The 19,429-nt window shown below is 42.2% G+C and overlaps 1 pseudogene; it reads right to left on the reverse strand.

The window, feature by feature from the left end:
- The window catches only part of LOC140581028 (cytosolic 5'-nucleotidase 1A-like), a 63,878-nt pseudogene that overhangs the window by 826 nt on the left and 43,623 nt on the right, over positions 1–19,429 (reverse strand).

Below are 19,429 nucleotides of genomic sequence, written 5' to 3' on the forward strand. Positions count from 1 at the left end.
AAATTACTGGATTCAGGGGCTGGTCTTCCTTTGCTCTCTCATTTTCAAGGAAGGCATTTAAACCCTTCTCGCTGAAAATTCTCTCCGACTCATCAGAGAAGATGACGGCGTCACCATCGAAGGCCAAACGCAACTGGGTGTCAGGGGGTTCAATTGCGTTTTTAGGGCTGAACATGGTAGCAGCTGCAATATCGTCAAAATACATTGTTAGGTGCTTTAGGTCAGTGGGCCATTGTTATGCAGATCATGATAGTGAGAAAGTGTCATATGTCTTATTTTTTAAATGCATTACCAAGACAGACCTTCTTTCTTCCAGCGCAAATCAGTAATCACAGATCAGTTCTATAGCTATAAATACCTTATATGTCTAATATACCTCTTAAGGCAGTGTTACTCAAACTTTTTCAGACCAAGGACCACTTTCTCAAAAAAAAAAAAATCAGGGACCACATCCAACCACCCCCGTCCCACGCTAAAAAAAAAAAAAAAGGAAAAAAAAAGCATAAATGTTTTGAACCTTTTATTGTACAAAACATCTAACAATGGTTAACCAATGGTTTGGAATGTTTTTTTTTTCTTTTTCAATTTTATTTAAAGTTTCCTGTTCGAAATATTGTTTTCAATTTTCACACATTCAAAATGGCAAGTAACATGACTGTTATGAAGAAGTAATAAACTAATTGGCTCTGGTGAAAAGCAGCCTTAACAAAATCTAACAAAACACTGTTATTTAAATGCAGATAGACTGCATCTGGTCGTTTGACAATTAACTTCCCCTCTTTTAATGGGAGGAATGGTGCTGATGCATATTTTGCATCACTGACTGTATGTCTGGTTTTAGCCTACATTTATTTTTATACATTTTTTTAAATAAAATGTATACATTTTTGTTCCGAGAATAAATTCGCTTTACCCTTCAGTCAATGTTAGGTTAGGTATTTTTTTTTAGAGATGATATCACTTCACGGACCACTTGAGGTCGCTCACGGACCACTAGTGGTCCGCGGACCACACTTTGAGTAACACTGTCTTAAGGTAATGGTAATAACAAGCACTAATCAAGTCAACTTAAATGGCTTCGCCTGAAGAGCCTTTTGATGTAACAGAAAATTCTATTTACCTGCCACATTGGCTCCCTGGACCTTTTCCTTGTAATCGGACAAGTAGAGATCAATCTTAAATTTCTTCAGAAGTTCAGTTAGGCATTTCTCACCAGGCACAGAGATCCTTTCAGTAGGTAAACCTACAAAGGATACATACAAAACAGATATTAGAGTCCTCATGAAATTATTTTTTCATATAAGACCTATTACTTATATGTGGTTAGATTTTAAAGAGTATAACTAGCATAACATTTCAGTTGAATATAAAATGGTAGTTATTTTATACTTTTTTTAAATATGGTACAGAAGCAATGCTCATTTTAAAAAACTCATATTTTAACTAGTATGTTGGTTTTGTTACTAAAGTAGGTTAAGAACAATATCAATTGCAAGGTGCAGTATTAATTGGATTTTAGGATATTCTAGGTAAACTTTATTGTTTGTTGTTGGCTTTGTGAAAGTGTACTCCTGCACTTTATTACAATGTATTTATTTAGCAGGCCATTTTATCCACAGCGCTGTGACATGCGCCCTCTACTGGCGTTTTGTTATGTGCCAGTTTTTGTTCATTTGTGATGTTCTCAATTCAGACCGTGATGCTGTCCACCTGGCACTAATAGCAATTCTATAAAGGTCCATGACCAAAGCAGGTGGGGGGGGGAATGGAACAAATAACAACCTTCCTGTCTGCACAGAGTCGTTTTTGTTTACTGCTGATGTTAGAGGGGGTTGGAGGTTGTCTGTGCTTCTCTTTGCAGGGTTTTTAATGGGCTGCTTTTCTCGTAGTAGGTTTACAGGGACATATCTGGAACTGATGGTTGGCCTTATTTTTGGTTGGCAGGTCCCTCCAGTTCCCTTCTCTTTGTGTTGTAAGTTCAAGATTCAAGATCAGTTATGTGTCAAATACATGTCATGCGCTGCAATGTGTTACTTAAGTCGCTCCTGGACTGTGCAGTAGAAAGAAGAAGTGGAGGAAGAAGCTCTGTGTAATGTTACATTTCTGAATATGGCTTTATGTTGCTGTTTTTAATGTTAGGGTCTCTTTTTGATATTTTAGGGACTGAAACTGTATGTTGTGTTTTTTATATAGTCTCTTCATAATTTATTTGATGTTTTACTAGCTGATGTATTGACAAAATGACAATAAAAACTTTTGAATCTTGAATCTTTACATCCACCAAAGTAGATGATGAACCTGGACTGAAATTCCAAAATACCCACCAAGGTATTTGATGCATTTCTTGACACGCTTCTCATCCTGATTTTCAGTCATGAGAACAACGTCAAACCGCTCCTCACTGTCGGGGTACAGCTCATGCAGTTTGGCGTTCACCATCATCAGAGCCTAAGGAGACATCATACTGCCGAATGCTGCCGTATCGACTGCAAACCATTTACTGAACTAAATTCTTACAGTACGGTAATATATCACCCCTTTGATCATTATGGGACAAAACTAGATTTGCAATCTATGCAGAACCTGATAAGTCCTTAAAGATCCATGCAACCCTGGATGCACATTTTAAAAATACCTTTATGCACATTTTAAAAATACCTTTACGAATGGAAAGGCGGCTCCGGGCTTTAGGGCTTCATCCTCCAGCAACAACAGCCGTGATGGCATACCGATGGTGAACGGTTTCATCTGCAAAGAAAAGGATGAAAAGGAGGCTTATGCTCTTTATTATTGGTGATCCACTGTGGGTGATGCACAGCCATTCCAACACTATGCCTACATCAGTGTTCAGTATTTCCAATAGCATGAATGGTTGTCTATTAACACAAACCTAATTAGGCAAAAGATTGTCAAGGTAGCACCCGATGAATGCTAGTAATAAGTCAATAGCACCCACCCCCCCAGCTGCTGGCCATTTTAGGGCATTATTTGGTATGTATGTCCTAAATGAAAACACAACAAATAGTTCAACTAAAACCAAAAATATAACATCTGACTTAAAAAATATCAAACTTATTATGAAATAAACAAACGTGTAACACTTAGAGAATGACTAATCACCATCATTAATCAATCAGGACGATCTTACATTACCGATATAGAATAGCTCAAGTAAAACAATAAACAAAAATCAAATTCATATACTGCAAATATAGGAAGGTCAAAGTCCTCCTTATAACAATCTGAAGATACAGAACTTACCACCTGGTCGTAATTCTTTCCACTAGGACCACTAACCTCCCCGCATTTCCTCTTACTCATTATCGCCTCTGATTTAACTAACTTCACTTTACAGTATCGGCTTACAAATGACAACTTGGCAGGTATGACAACCTGTCTGGAAACAACTTCTCTTATATACTGTACAAGATGGGTGTTGGTTCCCATAATGATTCACTTTATTGTTCATTAGTCGTCATGGTGTTTTTTCCACCAAACCCATGTTTGAGTAATAGACATGCTCATGTACTTGTATGATCATCATAGAATGCCATATATGCCTGGAATTAAAAGAAAATCCTGTCTGGTCAAACCAGTCTGATATGATTTGATTTTTTTTTTACCCCAATCACCTACAGCTGTGACAGGAATCCAGATTTTCCCTGTAACCTATAGAACCACAATATAGTAAAGTTTCAGTTTTTCAACCAAATACCAGATGTACTGTAGGGTTAGAATTACTAAGCAAGGCAGATTGCATTTTCAAGGTAGGCTTTTAGACCGTCCTTGTCTTACATCTATGACACCTATACGAGGGGATTTTGGTTCATGTCCCTTAAAATCAAGGTGGTGTCATCAGCTGACTATAATACAACTTCTATTTCCAACTGAAATTCTTAGATATATATGTAGATATAGATAGATAAATATAGTACTTTTTTAATCCCTCGGGAAGGTTCCTCCGGGAAATTTAGTTCCAAGGCTGCCGTCACTTCAGCGCCATCTTGCCAGCAGGCCATCAACCCGACCATACATATTCAAACATCACATTACAGGGGGTAGACAGGTCAGGAAGACAGGGGAACAAGATTACGTGAGGAGAGTGGAGGTGAATTAAAAAAAACAGCCCCCAGACTATACTCCAGTAGGGAGTACAATGTAGGAACAGAAAAAAAACACCTCAGCAACATAAGCACATAGTCACCACATCTTACAACATTAAAGTCGAGACCGGCAATAGGGGAGGGGAATGGGGAGGTGGAGGTAGTCCAGCATAGACAAACATCAGTCCGGTCCTGCAACCAAACGGCGCTGGTCACAGACCCGCCTGTTCATGCTGGGGGTATGAAGCAGCGAAGGCGTGGGATGGGGGTAGGGTGTCCTTGTGGTTGGGGGAGAGGAATGCAAGAGAGTCTCACTGCCTTGTTCTTCAGGGGGAGTTGTTGAATTCAGCAGCGGCCTTAGCCAAGGCCAGTGCTGATTAGGGGGGAGCCAAAAGCAGATAGAATGGGGTTGTTTGGGTTTTCGGGCGAGAAACTGTAATTTCGCAGCCCCTCTAATGTCCATGCTGGTCTCCGCCATCCAAAATCCTTTGCAGAGCCGTGAGCTTCTCCGTGATGTTATCAAATCTGTGGTCCATAGTCACGGTGATGTTATTAAATCTGCGGTCATTAGACACAGTGATGTTATCCAGTTTGCGATCTATAGCCATAGTTTGAGCGCCAACAGCTCTCCCAAGTCCGTCAATCATCCCGGCCAGCCTAGTGGGGCTTTGAGCAGCTGTCACCGTTTTCTTCAATTTCCGATAAACCAGGGTGATGCCTAATCCAATCAGCATCAGACCTGTAATCATGGTTCCGAATAGGTAGATATCTTCGATGTCCTCCACGGACAGAGCTGCCAGACACACGACCCTCCAGTTCTCCCATCCGTCCATCGTGTAGCCAGCTGCGTACGTTCCTGCAGGACAGTCAGGTTCCCCCGAACCTGGGCTTCTCGTCGAGAAGATGGTGTCAATTGCATTGAGAAACCAGTTGATTAAATCCATAATTTCCTTAGTTTTGAAGAGTAGGGCTGAGAGAGTCTCTCAAGTATAGTAGACGAGACGAGACGAGAGGAGCAGAGCGGGGAAGATAAGGGGAGGGAGAGGGAGAGAAGTGTGTCCGCCTCCGCTGAGAGCCCAGCTAGAGAAGGAATTGCTGAGTAACACCTGTCTGATTAAAACTGGCATGATTTATGTTGAGATTGTGCATGAGTAGTGGCCATGCGATAGACAAATGTCAAAGATTTTTTGACAATTATTCATCAGCTCAGGGTTCTGATTGGTCTGACATCACATTTGTCAGATTCGGTCGGAAAAGCTAAGACTAAGTTTTTGAAATTAGAAAAATTGGCTGAAACAATTTTTTGGACGGAGATTAATATTGTGATTGGCAAGTTGGTAGGGCAGGGACCATTGTATCTGTGGTAAAAAAAGAAAAAAAACAATTTAGAGTCTAGGCCTAACAGGTCAGGAGATATAGGCTCAAATGCTAAATGCTGCAATGTTTGCCCCCCCCCCCACCCAATGACTGTCTGGGTTGGGTTGGATTTTCTGACTTACATGATAGTCAAAGACAAATGATGAAAATATCCGTTGTGCTGGTTTTGCAGGTTTAGAATAGAATAGAATAGAATGCCATTTATTGTCACTATACACATGTACAATGAGTTTAAAAGCAGCTCCTCCAGTGCAAACGTATGTAGAACACACAACAAACAATAAACAAATAGTGCAAAAAGTTCTGTTGTGCTATATACATATGGAAAAAATAAATAACTAAATAGGTTTATATATATACAATATATATATATATATATATATATACACACACACACACAGTGTGATATGCAGTGTGGGTAGTTGCACATTATTTAAATATTTCACAGTAATGATGATCATGTGCAGTGAGTAGTGCATGTTGGACACAGAGTAATGATATTGTTCAGTATACACATATTGCACAGTTATTATCAATACCATTTAGATATTGGATATTGCACAGTTGATGGATAGAAGGAAGTCCAGGGATTGGGGGGGTTAGATGTATGTTAAACATGTATGAGTTTAGAGTGGTTATGGCTATTGGGAAAAAACTATTCTTGAGTCTGTTTGTCCTTGCTGTGATGCACCTGTAGCACCTCCCTGAGGGCAACAGGTGAAACAGATCAGAGCCAGGGTGGGAGCTGTCAGGGTGGGAGCTGTCAGGGTGGGAGCTGTCAGGGTGAGAGCTGTCAGGGTGAGAGCTGTCAGGGTGGGAGCTGTCAGGGTGAGAGCTGTCAGGGTGAGAGCTGTCAGGGTGGGAGCTGTCAGGGTGGGAGCTGTCAGGGTGAGAGCTGTCAGGGTGAGAGCTGTCAGGGTGGGAGCTGTCAGGGTGGGAGCTGTCCTTGATGATGTCTTTTGCTCTGCTGGGGCAGCGGGAGGTGTAAATGTCCATCAGGGAGGGGAGAGGGCAGCCGATGATCTTCTGTGCTGCCTTTACTACTCTCTGAAGCCTCTCCCTGTCTTCCATGGTGCAGCTGCCGTGCCGTATTGTGATACAGTATGTCAGCAGGCTCTCGATGGACGAGCGGTAGAAGGTCAGTAGCAGGTTGCAGTTCAGGTTGTGCTTTCTGAGGATCCTTAGGAAGTGTAACCGCTGCTGAGCCTTCTTAGTAACTGCTGTGTCCAGGAGATGTCAGCGGCGATAAGCATGCAGAGAAACCGGAAGGTACGGACCCTCTCCACACACTCACCGTTGATAGAGGGGGGCTAAGTCGGTGCTGTGCCTCCTGAAGTCGACTATCATCTCTTTGGTTTTCTTGGTGTTCAGAGCCAGATTGTTGTTTGAACACCAGGCTGCCAACTTCAGGACCTCCTCTCTGTAAGCTGCCTCGTCTCCCTTTGAAATGATTCCGACCACTGTGGTGTCGTCAACAAACTTGACGATGAGGTTGTTGCTGTGGGCCGGAATTACAGTCGTGGGTATAGAGACAGTATAGGAGGGGGCTCAGCACACAGCCTTGTGGGGATCCGGTGTTCAGTGTGCGAATGGAGGAGGGGGGGGTGTGAGTCTCACAGTTTGTAGCCGGTTGGTAAGAAAGTCCTTTATCCAGACACATGTGAGAGGGGGGAGGCCTAGAGTGACCAGTTTGCTGATGAGAATGTCAGGAATGATTGTCCGGACATGGCTCTGCTGCTGTTCCAGATGGCTCAGCACAAAGTGGAGAGCTACGGCAATGGCATCTTCTGTGGATCTGTTAGCACGATATGCAAACTGGTAGGGATCGAAGTCTTTGGGGAGATAGTCCTTGATGTGCTGGAATCTCTCGAAGCACTTCACGATTACCGGAGTGAGGGCCACAGGGTGATAATCATTTAGGCTGGTGTTGGGAGACTTCTTCGGCACTGGTATGATAGTGGCTGATTTTAGGCAGGATGGAGTGACTGCCTGGGCTCGGGAGAGGTTGAAGATTTTGGTGAGATGAGGGTGAGCACCCTACCAGGAACTCCATCTGGGTCGGCAGCCTTCTTAGGGTTCACTGCCAAGGGCACCCGTCTGACATCGTGCTCCTTTACAGTGAGTGGAGTGGTGCAGGAACCCAGTGGGGGTGGGAGCAGGGCTGAAGCAGGTGAGTGCTGCTTTTGTGTTGATTCAAAGCGAGCAAAGAAGCAGTTTAGCTCCTCTGCTAGTGGTGCACTCAGATCCCCTGTTGTTGCATCACAGCCTCTGTAGTTTGTGATGTTATGTATTGTATGTGGTACTAAGCCTAGCTAAACTCAAAATAAATAAATCGCAGGGTCCTGATGGTATCTTACCTATAGTTTTAAAAGAGATGAGAGATATTATTAGCCAACCTTTCACTTTAATATTCCAGAAATCGTTATCTGCGGGTGTGGTACCTTCAGATTGGAAGCAGGCTAATATAACACCCATATTCAAAAAAAAGGGATAGAAGTAATCCAGCAAACTTTAGGCCAATCAGTTTAACTAGCATTACTGGAAAAATAATGGAAGCTATAATCCAAGTAAAAATGGTAGATTACCTGGATGCAAATAACATTCTGAGGGATAGCCAACATGGATTTAGGAGAGGTAGGTCCTGTTTAACGAATCTACTTGAGTTCTTTGAGGAAGCTACAAGTGAAATTGATCACAAGAAGGCCTACGATGTGATCTACTTAGATTTCCAGAAGGCCTTTGATGTTGTCCCCCACAAACGGCTCTTGCTAAAGCTCAAAGCTGCAGGGATTTTAGGAACTGTGGCAGCTTGGATCGAAAACTGGTTAACTGTCAGGAAGCAGCGAGCAGTTATTAGAGGCACAATGTCACAGTGGGCCTGCATTCATAGTGGGGTACCGCAGGGTTCAATTTTAGGACCACTATCGTTCCTAATTTACATTAATGATATTGACACCAATACATACAGTAAACTGGTTAAATTTGCAGACGACACCAAGGTGGGTTGATACTTGGCAGATGAAATTTAACACAGATAAATGTAAGGTAATCCATGCAGGGAGCAGAAATATAAAGTACAGATATTTTATGGGTTCCACTGAAATAAAGGTAGCTGATTACGAGAAAGATCTCGGTGTGTATGTTGATGCTTCCATGTCCCACTCTCGCCAGTGTGGGGAAGCAATAAGAAAGGCCAATAGAATGTTGGGTTATATCTCTAGGTGTGTGAGTTTAAGTCAAGGGAGGTGATGTTACATTTATATAATTCCTTGGTAAGACCCCACCTAGAATATTGTGTGCAGGTTTGGTCACCATACCTTAAGAAGGACATTGCTGCCTTAGAAAAGGTGCAACGGAGGGCTACGAGAATGATTCCTGGTCTTAGAGGAATGTCTTATGAAGAGAGGTTAGCTGAGCTGAATCTGTTTAGCCTTGAGCAAAGGAGACTAAGGGGGGACATGATCCAGGTCTATAAGATTCTAACGGGTCTGGATGCTGTTCAGCCAAATGGCTATTTCAATATTAGTTTAAATACTAGAACTCGTGGCCATAAGTGGAAATTAGTGGGAGAACATTTTAAAACAAACTTGAGGAAGCACTTCTTTACACAGCGTGTAGTATGGAATAGTCTTCCTGCTAGTGTAGCGCAAGCTAAAACATTGGGTTCCTTTAAATCAGAGCTAGATAAGATTTTAACAACTCTGAGCTATTAGTTAAGTTCTCCCCAAACGAGCTTGATGGACCGAATGGCCTCCTCTCGTTTGTAAATTCCTTATGTTCTTATTCCCTGCCACACCTCCCGTGTATTTTGGCTGGACAGGTGGGACTCCATGGTCCTCTTATGGTCCATCTTGGCTTTTTTAATTCCACTTTTCAGAGTGGCTCTGTCACCTGACCTGAAAGCAGCATCGTGGGCTCTGATGAGTGTACGGACCTGGCTGGTCATCCAGGGTTTCTGGTTTTGGAAAACTCAAATGTTTTTGTCCACAGAAACATTTCCGATGCAGAACTTGATATAGTCCAGTACAATTCCTGTGAATGTTTCTAGCGCTTGGTGTTCAAATTTGTCCCAGTCTGTCTGTTCGAAGCAGTCCTATAATGTGGAGAGTGCATTCTCAGGCCAGGTTGTAACAGGGGTGTAAGCTGGGAGAGCAGGAGAGAAAGATGGTCAGACTGGCCGAGTTCGGGGAGGGGTATGGCTCTGTATGCATGCTTGATGTTAGAGTAAACGTGGTCCAGAGTGTTCTCCCCTCTAGAAGAACACTTAATATGTTGATAAAATTTCGGGAGTACAGTCTTCAAGTTGGCCTTATTAAAGTCTCCTGCAATTATGTGAAGACCATCAGGGTGGGCCCGCTGCTGTTCATTAATGGTGTTCAGCAGGAAAGAGAACGCCGTGGTTACATTGGCGTCAGGTGGAATGTACACAGCCATGACAGTCACTACTGTTAGCTCTCTTGGTAGAAAGAAAGTCCAGTATCTTATGGACATGTACTCGAGGTCAGGGGAACAGTGTTTGTCTATAATTAATACTGAGCCCCCCTCCTCTGCTCTTACCAGATTCCTTTGTCCTGTCCCAGCGGAGCAGAGTGCAACCTGCTATCTGCATGCTAGCATCGGGTATCCCCGGGTGAAGCCAGGTTTCAGTGATAACCAAAACACAGCAGTCCCGAACAAAGCGATTTCCAGCGAGTTGTAGTTCCAAGTCATCCGTTTTATGCACCAGGGATCTGGCAATGGTGAGATACAGGCTCAGTAGAGGTGGCTTGTGCAGATGTTTCTTTAGCCTTAGCATAACACCGGATCTGCGGCCCCGCTTCTGCCTCCTTTCCCTCCTCCATCTGCGCCGTCTCCTAGACCCGACAACAACCCACAGAGAGCCCGCTGGTCTCGCTATGTTGTCTGGGATGCTGTGTGTGTGATGAAAAACACTCAGAATAGATGTCTGGTACTGGACACCGGTGTCTATAAGGTTCTGATGGGTGTAGTAGTTGCACAATCAACCAAGAAAAAAGTACAAAAACAACTAAATAGAGCACTGAAAAGGAGAGCCGTGAGCTGCTGCGACCATGCACGCCGTCATCTTGCTGCATATCCAGAGACACATGTTCAGTTGCTGTAGCGCCTCCATTGACTGACTGGCCCCAAATTCGGAGGGTCTATCCATAGTCCTTTACTACAGTAGAGATTCAAATTTGGTGATGATTGGCTGAAGCATACATGAGATATAGCTGTCTGATAGAAATGGGGGTGGCACAGTTATAATTTGGGCTTTTTTGAATGATTTTAAGGGCAGTCTGCTGATTTGATTTATATCAGTTATGTCTATGATGGGTGGAGAATGTAGGACAAGAAGAAATATGTCTTTTTTTAATATATGGAAATCGCTAAAAATGCAAATGGCTGTTCCTTAACAGTAAATATATTTTGATTTGGCATGAGTCACAGAACTCAAAGTAAAAAGTATTGTCAAAGACAAATGATGAAAATGTCAACAGTACGGTTTTTGCAGGTTCAGAGACATGTCTAGTTGCTGTAGCAGCCCCTATTGACCTATTGGCACCATTTGGAGGGTCCTTTCTCAGGGCCCTCTAACAGTATGTTGTCAGATCAGGACTGAGGGTTGCAAGTGATTTCAGCATACTATAGTCCCCAAGCAAACCAGCCAATACAGCGTGTTTTACTACCAGCCTCAGGACAAAGGCACTGCATGAGAGGGATTAGTGCTGCTTCTCCTATTATAGAACATAACTGCAAAGCTCAGCTAAAGTCTCTTTCCCGTAAAGACTCCTTTGGTACAAGCTACTTATCAGGTAGACCAATGACTCTAGCTACTTATCAGACTGAACCAGTAACTCGGGCTCCCCAGGTGCAGGCTATTTTTCAGTCAGACCAGTGACCCAGACTACTTCTCAGGTTAGACCAGTTACTCAGGCTACTTCTCCTGGTAGACCACCAGTTACTTGGGCCTCTGCTCTGGTAAATCTGACCTTGGTATTAGCCAGCCAATCAGAAATCACCCTCAGTGGTCGTCAACTGGGCAGGATGCCTCTGGCACAGTGCTGAGGTTTGAATCTGTATTATAGGCCTGTGGAACTACACTGATGGTATGAGGACTTTCTTCTGATGGCCACTGTGTTCATTATGCTAGTGTTCCTCATACCTTGTTCATCTCCAGATGACCAATGCCCTGGTCTATATTGTTGCATTGGCCCACACACCCAGGGGTGTTAATGGCAACCTGATTGTAAGGACCACTGGTGTTGTGGTTAGCATTAAATGTCACTACTGGAGGTGGGGATGTCCAATAGGCTTCAGTGCTCCCTAGCATTAGCGGCCATTTCAACCTTTAGTACTTCATCCAAATGTTTCCTGCCTGCTTACGCAACAGAATGGGAGCAGCAATACCTTGGTGCCAACCTGGGTCTCCTACTATATCACAATGGCCATTGACCTGTCAGTGCAAATAAATTCATTAGTAAGAGGGATGCAGTCTTGTCTTCATGAAAACAAAGGTGTTGCAGTGCATTACATTTCTTAATGTCCCGATGGAAAGCCAATCTAGCCCCATGTTCATCCAGCTCATTATTCAGAGATTGGACATTTGCTAAGACAATCCTAGGAAGTGCGGAGCGACGTTGTCGGTTTCTCAGTTTAACTAGAATACTGGGTCTTTTCCCTGTTTTGCTCCGCCAATGTTTCTGCCTAGCTAACCAAGGTAAGTAGCATCCATTCACGAGACAATCTGTCGGTGTAGTTCCAGATCGCAAGATTTAATCAGCGTGTTTCAAGTTATAAAGAAACTAGTAAATAGCATTTAGAAAACAAGAAAAATGCAGAGCTGAGGAGGACGCCAAGCAATGGCAACAATCCTCACTGGAGCAATTTTGTGTGAGCTAAAGCCTCCCTAGGGAGGGGTTGCGGCCATGTCCAACCAGGAGGAGACCCGGGGTCAGACCCAGGATCTCCAGTTTCACTGTGAAAGGTACCAGATGCAAAAAACCTTAAAATGACTGACACTTGGAGAGACGGGGATACAGGCTTTCCTCTTTGTGACAGCAATGCCAGTCTGGGCTCCAGCAGTGAAATTATTTCCACAGCATTTTGTTTATACATGTGAAAACAATTACTAAAACTTGATTTCTTCAAAAGTATTGAGTGGGTAATTGCTATCCATAAGTATTTATCTGGCTAGTTTGTTAGTCTTCATTGAAATAATCCAGGTAATCCATGTGTCTCCATTGACTGAAATCATTAATCTGAAGTAAAACCTGCCTCCTTGGAGGTTTAATTTAAGCCCTCCTTTACTCCTGGAGTACATCTAATCTTCCTTCAGGAAATTGACTCAGTTAATTCAGGACTAGGCTAAGTCTGGAACTAGTTCATACTATGACTGGGAAAGCAGATTTCAGTTAACCTGGTTTGAAAGGCTTTTTTAGTCTAGGACCAGCATTAATCTCTGTCCATGCTATTTCAACAACCGTTTTCAGCCTTTCATTTCAAATATCACACACCATGGATTTGCACTCACATTTTTGCCAATTTTATGTATTGGCCTCTGTTTTTTCCTACAAGAAGCTTCTTATGTAGTACAGGAGGTGACAAACACATTGGCAAAGAAAGGACATGCTGAAATAGCGGCAAAGTAGGCCATGTTTGGCACTCACAACTTCATAGCACAGCTACTGAATGCATTATATACATTTTTCTAAAAACCTAATCCTAAAGTCACTACTCAATTGTCACACCATGCATTCCTTTCCCCTTGTTCTCGCTGTTGTGTGGCTCTAATGAGCCACACCTGTTACTTACTTAATCTCTCCTCATTACAGTCCTTGTGTGAATCACCCCATGTGCCTCTCGTCTGCTCCCTCACTAGTGATGTATTTAGTGCCTCCCTGTGTTGAGCTCCTCAGTCTGGTTGTTGATGTTGCAGCCTGCATGTGCTCCCCTGTTTGCCCTGTGTTCTTGCCTGATTCTCCCTACCCTATTTTGACCCCTTGTGGCCCATTTCCTTTCGCCTTGCTTTTTGTTTTTGTTTAAATAAAGCCTTTTGGTTTTTCCCAAGCTGTCAAGTATCGCTGAGGCACGGCAGGGAAACAGGTGCGAGAGTCCAGGAGTTAAGGGTAAAAACTCGGGATTTATTATGTGTAACCACAATCAGGAACAGAGGAAACGCCAGTGACATACAAGTTGTCAGTGACAAGACTGGGGAAAGACTAACCGGGAAGCACTTAAATACACAGACTCAATTAAACAAGACTAGATACAGCTGGTGACCAAAAGGATTCCACATGAGGTTAAAGAGGGGTCGTGGCACACAGGAGGAGCGGCACGATCAGGTCGTGACACACGCCTGCCTTTGTTTCCATCCTTCTTGAGATGTGACATAGATCACAGTGACAATCTCTACTCTTAGCTCCATCACTAACTTGGAAGGAATGCTGAGGTGCATTGGCATGTGTGACCACAATGAGCATTTCATTAAAGAAATTGCTGTTACAGACAAGTACAACAACAAAACAAAAGAACTAAACATTCTGATTAAATGCCTGGGGAGGAAGCACCCAGTTATGCAGATTACATGAGAAAAGAGAAATGCATTAAATAACATTATTCCCAAGACAGACCTGTATAATATAATGAATCTGATTCTATAGTACCTTACACAAGAGATTGTACCGTTTGTACTGTATAGCAGCTGAGACGCCCTGCATATTTTTTCCCCTCGTTGTTCTCTCCCTCATGTGAGCCACACCTGTTGCATGTAGCATGCTTGAGAAGCTGTGTAATGATGTCGAATTTGTAATTTTTTGTTCCAGAAAATGGTACAGGTTTATAGGCAGAAGGCAGGGAGAGGACAGAAAGAGGACATACACAGGCGTAGGCCTGGTGCAAGACAAAGGTGCAACAAATGGAGTTAGGAAAGAATGAGAAGTGCAATAAATGAATATAGGGAAAGAGTGAAGCTTCTATCACAGAGAGGTTCCCCCCTTACTGAACAAGTCAACACACACAGTTAAGTTCATAGCTATGTTTTATTAAATTAATGTATATTCAATTCAGTTTTACTGCATTATTGATGTATATTCAGCTCTTTAGCCTTGTTTTAACTATCATGACTATTACATCAACAAATTCACATATTTAGGGCAACATATCACTATCGAGGTGAATATATATTGATGAAACATGTTGATTATACTATCAAGTTACATGAAAATGATTAATAAAGAGACATTTAAAAAAAATCTTAAACATGTTTTATTGGTTACTTGTATAAAACTTGTTGCTATCGAGCTAAATATGTCACATTAAGGGCACTTGGGACAGAGAGGTAGGCAAGCGTGGGGAAAACCAAAAGGAGCTTTAGTAAAGGAAACACTACAGAGAGAGACCACGAGGGGTCAAAATGGGGTAGGGAGGATCAGGAGAGAACACTAGACACAGGACACACTGGGGAGCACATGCAGGCAGCAACATCAATGACTGGACTGGGGATCACAGGACTGAAGGACACTTTTTATAGGGCACATGAGGGAGCAGACGAGAGGCACTTGGGGTGATCCACACGAGGGCTGTAAGGAGAGGTAAGATTAAACAGGTAACAGGTGTGGCCCATCATAGCCACAGGAGGGAGAGAATGAAGGGGAAGAAATGCAGGGCATGACAAATATACATTAATAATCTAATAAAACATGTAACTGAGAATTCTTACAGAGTAAAATATGCAGTTGTAATCGGTCAAACATATTGCTATTGAACTAAATATACATGAATTATCTAATAAAATATGTTGGTTGTACTATCAAGCTAAATGTAAATGATTTTTTAATAATAATAAAAGGACACTTTAAAAAATTATTTGTAAACATATTTGATCGAGCTGACTAATAGAACATGTCGGTTGTACTATCCAGAGAAATGCGAACTAGTTCCATATTGCTATCGAGCTAAATATACATTAATAATCTAATAAAACATGTCTGTTGTATTATCAAGCTAAATGCAAATAAGTTGTTAATGATAATTAATAAAAACAAATTTTAAAAAACATTTGTAAGCGTATTTTATTGATGTGAACACTTGCGGCAGCAGTAAGAGTGAACCTGAAACTTACGAGTTACAGGTAACTTGAAACTTACGGAGTAACTCATCGCGATTGCGTCATCAAGCCTAACAGCTGAGTGTCACAGGAGGAAGGAATTCAGACATCTGAAGTGATAGATTAGGCACAGCAGCACCTCGACCACTCCTTCTTTGCCATTTTCACTCCCCATAGGACTGACAGCTGCACCTCATTCCCTTAATTACCCAATGCTAGTGATGGTCCATTCGGTGCCAACTCTCTGTATCGTGTTGAGTACAGATGATGGCTCTCGTCAAAACTCTTTATCGACGTGCTTATTGTTTCAAGAGGAATTACGTGACCGATACAATAGCAGTGTCAGTCCGAAGCGTGTGCACCTGTGCATCAGAACTGAGTCGACAGAGTTTCTATGGCAAACCATTTTAACATTTAATCACTAGACTGGATATGTATTGCAGATATCCGTAACTCAGTTTTCCCTAGTCAAAAAGACCATTTTGGATATCACAATGGCATTCTTATCCACAACTGCCATTTTAGATATCACAATATCACTCTCCCTAGGACAAATTGTGTCACTTTTGCAATTCATGTCTAATATTTTAATTTCATTGAGACTAGTAAAAATGTAATTACGCATATTGACAATTTATATTATGAGTGATCTGCAAAAATTTGCAAAACTCTCAAGTAAACTTTTTTCACGTTATTATGGGGTGTTGTGTGTAAAATGTTGATTAAAAAAAATTAATTTAATCCGTTTTGGAATAAGGCTGTAACATAACAAAATGTGGAAAAAGTGATGCGCTGTGAATACTTTCAGGATGCACTGTATACAAGTGCATTTCCTGAAGAAAATGAGTGTGTGATTGCTGTGCCGTAGCACAAAAAGATTAGTTCTGATTAGGGCTGAACGAAATGGACAAAATTTCATATCTCGATTTTCATGCCAGATATCTCGATATCGATACGATACGATATGACTACAGGTTCGGTGAAAACCAAGCATTTCTCAGAAAAATAAAAACATCATAATACAAAAAAATTTGGAAAGTGTAGTTTTATTTTTAAGAACTCACTGCCAGTCATCAACATTAACATAAATTACCAAAAAAATAAATTACAAATCAAACATTTTACTGCAGCTCTGCTTTAACAATAAATAACAAATGCAGCAGCTGGTGGAACACTGAAAGTGCATTGAAGTGCAACATTTATATTCTTCAAAAGATCACATAACTGTATGCAGAAAATGCATTTGCTACTAACAGAGAGGTAGTTACAGGCAGCACAACTTCTACAGATTCTTTGGCAGGAACTTGTTAACCATGTCTGGCTTCAGACAGGACCTCTGACAACTCACAGTGTTGCCTGATGCACTAAAAATTCTCTCTGAGGGAGAGCTGGTGGCCTGCATGCACAAGTATTTTCTTGCCATGTTGCTGAGCCGGGGAAAGTTGACTTTGTGAGTTAATCTCCACCACAGAAGGGGGTCCTCATCGTTGTCAATTGTGGGGGACTGGATGTAGGCACTTAGCTCAGTTTCTATGGCAGCAGTGGGATCGATTGGTACTGTTGCACTTGCGGTGGATCTTTTGAAGAAACTTCCCAACGACTTCTTAGCCTTTTTGGTGGGTGGGGTTGAAACTTCTTCCACTCTGGTCTCTCTGCACTCAACAGAATGCTAGAAAATAGTAAAAACAAAAGAACAAACAAGAAAAAAGAATTTAATTAGTTTTATATATGAATGATCATTACTGTATGAACAACACAATTCAGCTAAATTTAAACTTAAATATTTACTAAAATGTAAGATAATGCATTTAAATGGAAGGAACTCTTCTCATTTACTCCATTCTAACCATTATTTTTACCTTGTGTTCCATCATCTTCATCTCTGACACCAGTCTGGCTTTGATGATGGGGACGTCGTTGACACTGATGTATTGTGTCTTGGATCTAAGAAGGATGCCACATCCAAGAGCTCTTGTGTAACTCTCTCTTCATACTTGCTGTTCAAGTACTCCAAAATTTTCTTTTTTAAGGACTTGGTCATGTCTGTATCACCCTCCTCTGGTGCCAAGATGGTTGTGTTAAACAGGCTGAGTACTGGTTTGATGTGTGAAACACTAATGTAATCCTCCCCTGACAGAGCATCCGTGAATTCAAGCAGTGGTCCCAGTGCCTTGCTGACTGACTCCAGCACATCCAGATCTTGATATCCAAGAATTAGGTGCCGGGTGTTTCTGTCCTCTGAGAGGACCTCGTGGAGTGCTTTCTGCTGCTCCAGAATCCTGTTAATCATGAGCACCCTAGACCCCTATCTAGTTTGACACTCAGTGATGAGTTCGTGGACTGGAAGGTTGAGGCGCTTCTGGGCTTGCTCAAGTGCCACTCTCTTTTTCCAGCTATGTGAGAAGTGGCACACCAACTTTTTGCAGACACCTGTTGCACGGCTGATCCGGCTGTCACCTTTCACTGCGTTTTCTTGGAAAAATAGATGTACAAAAATAATTCATGATTATATTACAACAGCTAAATAACCACATAATAATGCAGATTGTTTTCTCTCTCTCTCTCTCTCTCTCTCTCACTCACTCACTCACACATACAGACCTCTCTCTCTCAAAGTTATTAAAAATAAACATAACGTACCTATTGCCAGGTGTAGCCTGTGTCCGAAGCACTGAAGGCGCGTCCAGCCATTCACCTCCACAGCCTTTATCATGTTCGACGCATTATCAGTTGTCACGCAAACTTGTTGGTCCTCCTTCAAGTTCCAGTCTGCTAACGCACCTCTCATCTCCTCCGCTATATTATCCCCGGTATGCTCCGCGGGGAAGAATGATGTCTGCAGACAGCGGGTCTTGAGTTCGAAGTTTGTTGTGATAAAATGGACTGTTAAACTTATGTATGGTTCAGTTGTCCGGCTCGTCCACAGGTCCGTGGTTGTGGCGAAATGATCGATTTCACGGAGCTCGGATTCAACACTCATTTTACACTCATTATAAAGTTTCGGAATGGCCACTTGATTAAAATGTGTTCGGGATGGTATTTTATAACGCTTGTCCAGCGTCCGAACCATTTTTTTAAAGCCTTCTTTTGAGACTGTGTACACAGGTACCATGTCTTTTGCAATGTGGTATGTTATAGCGTCTGTAATTTCTTTGTGTCTGGTGGACGTCGACTCGTACGGCGTAACGCTACTGAACGCGTCAGCAATCAAACTTTGCTTTGGCTTATTTTGGGATGACTGAGAAGTCCCCGGTGTTTCTCTCATTGTCATGCACTCTTCATGCAGCACGCGATGGTGTTGTTTCAGGTGGTGAAACATGTTTGTTGTGCTACCTTGCTTAGTCGCAATTTTTGTTAAGCACGACCTGCACAACACGTCATTCTGGTTTACATCGTCTTTTCTGAATCCAAAATACCTCCAAATAATGGAAGATGATTTATGTTTTGGCACCAAGTCAGATTCTGCACTACCACCGGCCGAATTATCTCCCGCACTCATTTTCTTTCTTTTTAATTTCTCTGCTGTCTCTGTAGTGTGTGCGCGCTGTCTTTAGCGGTGCATTCAAGGGCACTCGTAAAACTGATGTTCGTTGTGTGACTGCCAGAGTTGTATGCAGGGCGGGGCGAGCGCGGAGAGGGGAAATCTATGTCGTCTATATCGTTGCTTTTTTCGATAGTAATATCTTGAAAGTTCATATCTAGATATAGATACGATAACGATATATCGTTCAGCCCTAGTTCTGATCACGATGGATGGATATGTATGTGTTGGATGAGTTGGTCTGAGTTATTAAAGTGTAATGGCTGTTGGATGAATCATGCCTCAGTGGGATATCTTGTATTA

Source organism: Paramormyrops kingsleyae, chromosome 19 (assembly GCF_048594095.1).
Source record: "Paramormyrops kingsleyae isolate MSU_618 chromosome 19, PKINGS_0.4, whole genome shotgun sequence".
Taxonomy (NCBI): domain Eukaryota; kingdom Metazoa; phylum Chordata; class Actinopteri; order Osteoglossiformes; family Mormyridae; genus Paramormyrops; species Paramormyrops kingsleyae.